Below are 7,454 nucleotides of genomic sequence, written 5' to 3'. Positions count from 1 at the left end.
AGGAATGATAACTCAATATTGCCTCTTGGCTCCTGAAAATTGCCCTGGGATGTGATAGATCAATAGAACTTGTCAAAATGGAAGTTTTAAACAAAAGCCTGATTTTCCTGGTTTTAAGGTTGATCGTGTATTGCTCTGACCCTTCACATGGTCCATTGTTGTAGCATCCCGAAATTTTAGGCAATTTTGACAACTTATTAAAGTAAAAGAACCAAAATTATAAACATGAGTTTTAGCACCAATCGCGTTACGGGGTGAGCAAATGGTAAGCCCAACGCGATACACCATGGAGTTTCACCAAACTCGAGAATTGGGCAGTGTCACTCTACACGATGACCCCGTTAAGTAACCGGAAACACGTGGCATACAACGTGGCAGGTTACGTGTTAACACGCGATTTCGCTGGGTCATCGCGCTACGCGATGGTTATTATTAATCAATCGCGATACGCGATGGGTCTCAAAATCAGCCTATAAAAGGGGATACACGGATTGTCCCACATTCACACCAAACACACTCACAAAACACACACTTAGTCTCGAAAAGCCTGCCGCCGAGCCGAGCCCCGATGTTCCGTCGGTTTAAGTTCCGACACACGACATAGAGTAGAAGTGCTGCTCATACAACCTTATGCATTCAACTCTAAAAATTCTTGTAAGGTAGCGGTTTCGCTTACGTTATTATTTTATTATATTAGTTTCTACCCTAGTTGAGGGTATAGCCCATACCTTGATCAAACATAAGTTAAACATGGCTTTTCACAAGCCAAGGATATAGTTAAAATATTGTTTCTTTAAAAATTAGAAACACAAACTTTTATATACAAATGATATGGTCAACTTGATGTTTCTTCTTAAAGAAGAAACCTAGTACTGATGTTTCTTCATGAAAAAGAAATGTGACACATAAATGATAAACAAACAAAGGTTCTATAGGTCCAAATTTTTTATACAAATAAATGATATATCAAGATTAAAGCTATGAAAACATACTAAAGGTCTGAAGCTAGATTAACATTGATCTAGTATTTACAAAAGGTTACACTCTTACTATATTTCTGAGGTAACGAACAAGAAGAAATCAGTATTATACTGATCATCATAATAAAGGTGAATACGCTCAATTTTTTATAAGAATAATTATAAATGTGTCATTATACAAAAGTTTGCATGGGTTTACAAATCCCTAAAACTTTAGTATCTGTTGGCATCAGGCTAGTTATACTTATGTCTGGATCCTTAAATATGTGGGTAGAGGGTAGGAATACCCCACCAAAAGTGGTACAAGTTCTCGTCTCATTGAGCTAGTCTATAGGGTTATGTGGGCTTTACTAATGTGATATAATTGGTACTCCGGTCTAGAGGGCCGCTGATTTTTCGAATATCAACTACAGGTTTACATAAAATGATTTAACTTGGTTAATTCCTATTCCATGACGAGTCGGGTCACAAGCTTCCCGAGGGAATAACGAGGTTTGTATAAATTGTTTTTGAGTCAACGTGTTTACCAGCATATAGCTTACGTATTTTCACTATATTTCGGAAAACAAGGTAAGCGGTGGTAACAGGGAACTAGAGTTATTATGAAATTAGATACTAGCTATAAAAAGACGGATTAGTTATAAATTACTAAATTATTCATAATCAAATAAAAAGAATTTCAAATCCTCAAGTATTTAATATCCAAAGAATTTTTATAATTAAATATTATATTTTATACAAAAGTCTTCAGCTAAAGCAACCGTCAACTCTAATGTATTTACAAAATAGATATTCACTATTGGTCACACGCCTAGGCCCATGGAGCGGGATGTGACAGAGTGGTATCAGAGCCATCGATTTTAACGAATTACGTATATAATCATAACAAGTTTTGATCAGGATAAGTTTCAATCTTATTATAGAACCATTGGTTTAGCAAGTAAAGTACTTGATTGAAAGTGTCAAGGTCGTAACCATAGATTAATTAAAACTGCTACGGATAAGATAAGAATGCATTCATGTCCCTAATCTAACCTCACGCAAATGAACAATCACCATAGTCATTTTAGTCAAGCATTAGTTCAACTTCCATCCGGTAAGGAAATGGATGTATGGGAACAACTATACTTCGAAATCAGTGTTACCAAATTAGCAGAAACAATGATAAAGAGAAGGAAATGGATATAGAAGGAAAGGAAAGGAAAGAAAGAAAAATGATGATAAGAACAATAACATAAGAAAATTATCTTTCGCTAAAAGAAATAGATAAATAAAAAGTTGTAATAATATAGTTGTAGTAAATTTGTTCATACATGTTCATACCCGACACTCTATATACACTCCTCTCGGTTTTATTTATAGACTAGCAAAAGATGTGCTAGTATATATCTCTGCCCTTAAAGACCAAATATGAGTCACAACTTAATATGCTTGCAAGTCAGTCATATCTCCGCCCATTAACCACTAGTTGCATAGAGAGTCGGACTAACGGGTTTTGTTAAGGCTTAGGCTTAGGTGTGTAATAGGCATATTTAGTGACTAAGGTGGATGAAACCCAGTTCATTCAAACAAACTAACAAACAAAGTCAAATACAAAAGACAACAATTTACAATCAGCTATAACATCAACAAATAACTCTTTTTACACTTTTTCTGAGTTTTTTTTTTTTACCAAACTTCACTTAATACAATACATAAAACTAGTAACTGAGACAAATATACATTGTGTGCTATGCTCTGCAGCTAACTATATAGACAACTTTAATGAACTTGATTTTATTACAAAATGCTGAAATAAAAGGCTAAGGTTGACATGACTTGTACTATAAGATTTAACAAACAAAAATGAATACGGTTTAAACGGGCTCCTAAATGATAATGTAAGGCAATGAGTTTTATTTAATGACTTGAAATGTGTATGTGACATATTTTTTTAAACTTGTGGGCATCACACCACCATTTCACCTTTCTTCATAAAACCTAAGTTAAACATAACCACCACCGGCCATCTCCAAGCATATAGGAATAAAAAAATGATACTTCAAATAATAAGAAGAAGAAAATAATATTTGAATTAAGCAAAAAGATAGTTGAAATAAAAAAAAACGGTCACATTTTTAAAAGAAAACAACTACTTATTTGCATTTCATGATTCCTTGCTCGAATACTTCCTGAACTTTATGGAAACATACATGACATCGGTAACCATAGTGAATCATAATTAGTTACATATTAATTTATATATGCATGAAAGAGATGAGAAATGGAATAGTAAAAATAACATTTATAATCTTATAGAGACAAAATATATAATAAGTTGGTACATTAACACCAAAAACATTTTAAAAATATGAAGACATTTACTAAGAATAAGTGTAGTGGGGTGTTTTGGGACCAAAAGCGTCCTAATTTATTTGGAGCGTTTTTTATTGTGGGGTGTGTGTGGGGTGAGGGGCATGCATTTGTCGACGATTTGTGTAAATTTAAGACAAAACTTCATCTTTCATTCCCTTTTCTTATAACAAGCTAATTGATTGAAATATAGAAACATCCAAATGATTTACAATGAAGTGGCATGTGAGGGTTTAAATGAAAATATTAATATTATTTTATTACGTGTGTAATATATATATATATATATATATACATATGTGTGTGTGTGCTTATGATCTGATGGGACAACATCAGGCTACAAACCACTACACCTAGGAAAATTATTCCCTTGCTGACATGGCAACATTTGTTAAAAATCCACCCACACCCACCAATATAGCTCTTCCAATGTACATGGCCTGAATTTTGCAATAAATATACAAGGTATCAAAGTTCTCTTGTAATGCACCTTTCTATCAATAAATTAACTTATTAAAAAAACAGTGGTAGTCTTAGCGCTCAAATAATCAAAGGCCGCCATGAGGATAGCGGACAAAGGATTTATTGCTCAAATAATCAAAGGCATAATGGTTTTAGCCGATCAATCAATCAATCGTTAGCGTTGAAAAAAAATATGATAAATGTCAATGAAAGAATTGATCACGTACCATATTATTTGGCATCAATGAAGAGAGAGGGAGAGCCATATCGAAGATGAATCGTTGCCTTTGGTAACATGTTTTTTGAGTTACAAATTTTGAATTGCGATTCTGTAAACTGATTCATCTAGGCAGTGAATAAGCGGTCACCAAAATTAATGAACACCGATTAAGCCTGATAGCAGTGGATATCTGTATATAGATTAATTACATGTTTTCAAGTTGCAGTGTATAACACCTTAAGTTATCGTGGATAATCAAAAGGCAACTAAAGGTGGTTTTCTTTTTCTTATATTTGATACACATGTTCCCAAGTTGCATTCAATAATACAGTTCAAGCTTCTGATGTATACATTCAACAACCCATTCTTTTTTAAAGGCTCACACGACAGTCTTCACGAAAATGGGTTCCTGATTCAATGATTAAGAGCCTTGATGTTAAAAGCGGAGTCGTGAGTTCGAATTTTGCATTCTACTGTTGTTTTCGTTCTTTTCTACTGGTTATTTTACCTTCGTCGCATGGGAGGCTCGGAGGGTGTGCGGGCCGCACCATTGGCCGGGGCACATAAGTTTCGGGGGCACAAACTTTTTTATACATATTATGTGACATTCGTCAATTTCGGGTCTCGTTTGTATTCGTTTATCATGTAAACCGACCCATTTTGTAAACCAAAGCTTATGATATAATCAAAATGATGGATTTTATGTTACAATGTTGTTTTACACTTGTTGGGTCTTGAAAACATTCTTTTTGGTCCTTAAAACTCTTTAAAAATGACTTAAACCAAACTTTGGGGACTATTATTGCCATTTACCAAAAATTTGTTTGACCATTTCAACCATCACATGCATCTTTACCCTATTTGTATGAATCATACTCTTACCATTATAAAAGCAAGGCTCCATACACCATTTTGGTTGTTCATCTTCTCCAAATCTCTCTCAAATCCAAGTATTCATCTTCAACATTTTGTTATTTTGATTTCTTAAGGTCAACTAACTATAGTCTTTCATTTTAACTTGTTCATCTAATATTACTAACACTTGAATATGGTGGTACAACATATATATAATACACACCCCTTGTTTCCTTTATTTGTTACTTCACCGACTCCGGTTGGTTAAGTTTCGAATGTCATAAGGCAAGGCTTCATTGAGGACTTCGTGTTCTTGATATATATTTACACACACATAACTTATTATACATATCACTTATGACTAACTTCTAACCCTTTTTAGTTTGTTCATCTTATTTACAAGTTCCATGGTGTGGGTTTGTATAAGACTAACCTCGGTTTAACCGAAACTAGTCCAAACCGGAAAACCGAACTTTTGTTTACTAGTTTTGTTAAAATAGTTGTTTAAACATGTTTATTGCTAGATTTGAGTTTCAAAAATCATTTTTACAAGTTCTTTGATATTAAGCATATGAAATCCATCTATGAACTCGTTGGGAGATGGAAACCGAACTAAACCGAAACTTTTGCTTAAAAGACTTGTAGTTAACTTTTTAGTTGTAAAATTTAAGTTTTCTTCATTTATAAACCAATATACAAGTTCTATGATATTTGGGCATGTAGAAACCATCTATGAACTATTTGTGAGATGGAGACCGAACCAAACCGAACTATACCGACTTTTACTAGCTTAAGACACACAAGTGTGTTTTTAGCTATCAAGACTTGTATATTTCTTTAAAAATAGTTTACAAACTGATTTTAATTATTTTCTTAAGTACTTGGAATTGTTGGATCCAACTTGATCTCATCACATAGTTTGGAACCACAAAACCGAACACTCGCTTAACGTGCGTTGTTAGTTCTAAACAATAGATCTACATACTTGGTTAAGTGTTAGTATATTTTAATGAGTTATCTCATAACAATTAATATGTTGGAAAGTTGACATTGGGTTTGACCATTTGTCTAGACCCGAACCGCAACCCGAACACTCGTTAAAGACCCGTTTTAGTATCTTTGTCCCAAAGGAACTTGCATTTAGCATTTTTCCCACCTTATTACTTAACATTGGTTAAGTAAATATTAAGGTTAGATACTTTAACCCGGTTTCGAGCAAACTTACATTTTTAAAGGATTGTTATTATAAATTCTTAAATAGTTACATTTTAAACCTTGAACTTTAATTGTTTACTTATTGCAACAATTATTTTATTTAAAGATCTTCAAGATAACCATTCTAAATCCAAGATTTTATTGTCATTTAGGCCTTGCTCGTTAAACTTCATCCATCCGGTTATTCATCTTTTACCGATCAAGTTTTATACTTGAACGTGAGTAACTTCATACCCCGTTTTCTATCTTTTATTTTGGGGGTGACATTTCATCTTATCTAAACTAAATGTTTTATACTTGGGTCTTAAACCACAAACGTTGTTGTATACTTTACTTGAATAATTGCTTGATTTGGTGTTCTATGCTTATTTGCCTATGTGTTTATCGCTTTTGGATGGTGGAACTATAAATCCTAGACCATTTGACAACCCCTCATGGCAAGGTGTCGTTAACGTAATGCAATTAACGATAACTATAAAATCCTAAACTATTTGGCAACCCCTTATAGTTGGGTGTCGCTAACTTGTTAGCGATAACTATTTATCCAAGTTTATAGCTATTATTTATGGTTTTGTATACTAGTTTTGTGGCTTTTCATACTGTATATCTATTGTTCAAACTTATGAATTGCTCACCAACCTTTGTGTTGATAAATTTTATTTTATGAAATGTTACAGGTTTGCATCTAGGTTGATTTTGGAGTTCGGTGAAGAAAATGTCACAAATACCGTTAGGATATTAGCAAAAATGAACAATATTTGAGTTGCTATATTTTGTTATATTTTGTTGTATTTGACTTATGAATATTTGGTTATGTGACATTTTCGATGTTGTGAAATGAAATGAGTTTGTTAAATATTGTCGCTTTAAATAGTGTCATGCGCTTATGAGCAATCGTTGCACCCCGGCATGTTCCACCGCCTTTGGTCGGGGTGTGACATATTACATATATATGTTTTTTTAGTGTTAAAATAATGTTATTTGCAATGGTTTATGAGATAATTACATGCTCACAATAGTTATCGCTTATAATAAATCAGTCGATAAAAGTTTTATCCATGCACTTAGAGAATAAAAATTTTTCGTTAAGGCCTATGGGTCTTTTTATTTTGGCTCGGCCTAGGTATTTAAATTCTTGGAGACGGCCCTGCTTCGTCGGTTTTCATGTTTCCACTAATTTCACCACTAAAGAGCAACGGGCATTTTCTACTTTTGGTCATTTACTGGACAACTAAAGGATATATAGTGAACGTTCGTGATACATTGATTTGTGTAGGTCCATGGATCAAAGAAAACTGATGAAAGCCTATAGCTGGAATGTTTAGATCTGCTATAGTGAGCAATAAGTAATGTATATAGGATATAATATT

The sequence above is a fragment of the Bidens hawaiensis genome, unplaced genomic scaffold, assembly GCF_021521415.1.
Source record: "Bidens hawaiensis isolate Kalapana, Puna unplaced genomic scaffold, B.hawaiensis_p1.1 tig00025798_1, whole genome shotgun sequence".
NCBI lineage: Eukaryota > Viridiplantae > Streptophyta > Magnoliopsida > Asterales > Asteraceae > Bidens > Bidens hawaiensis.
Note: the sequence above shows the minus strand (reverse complement) of the source record.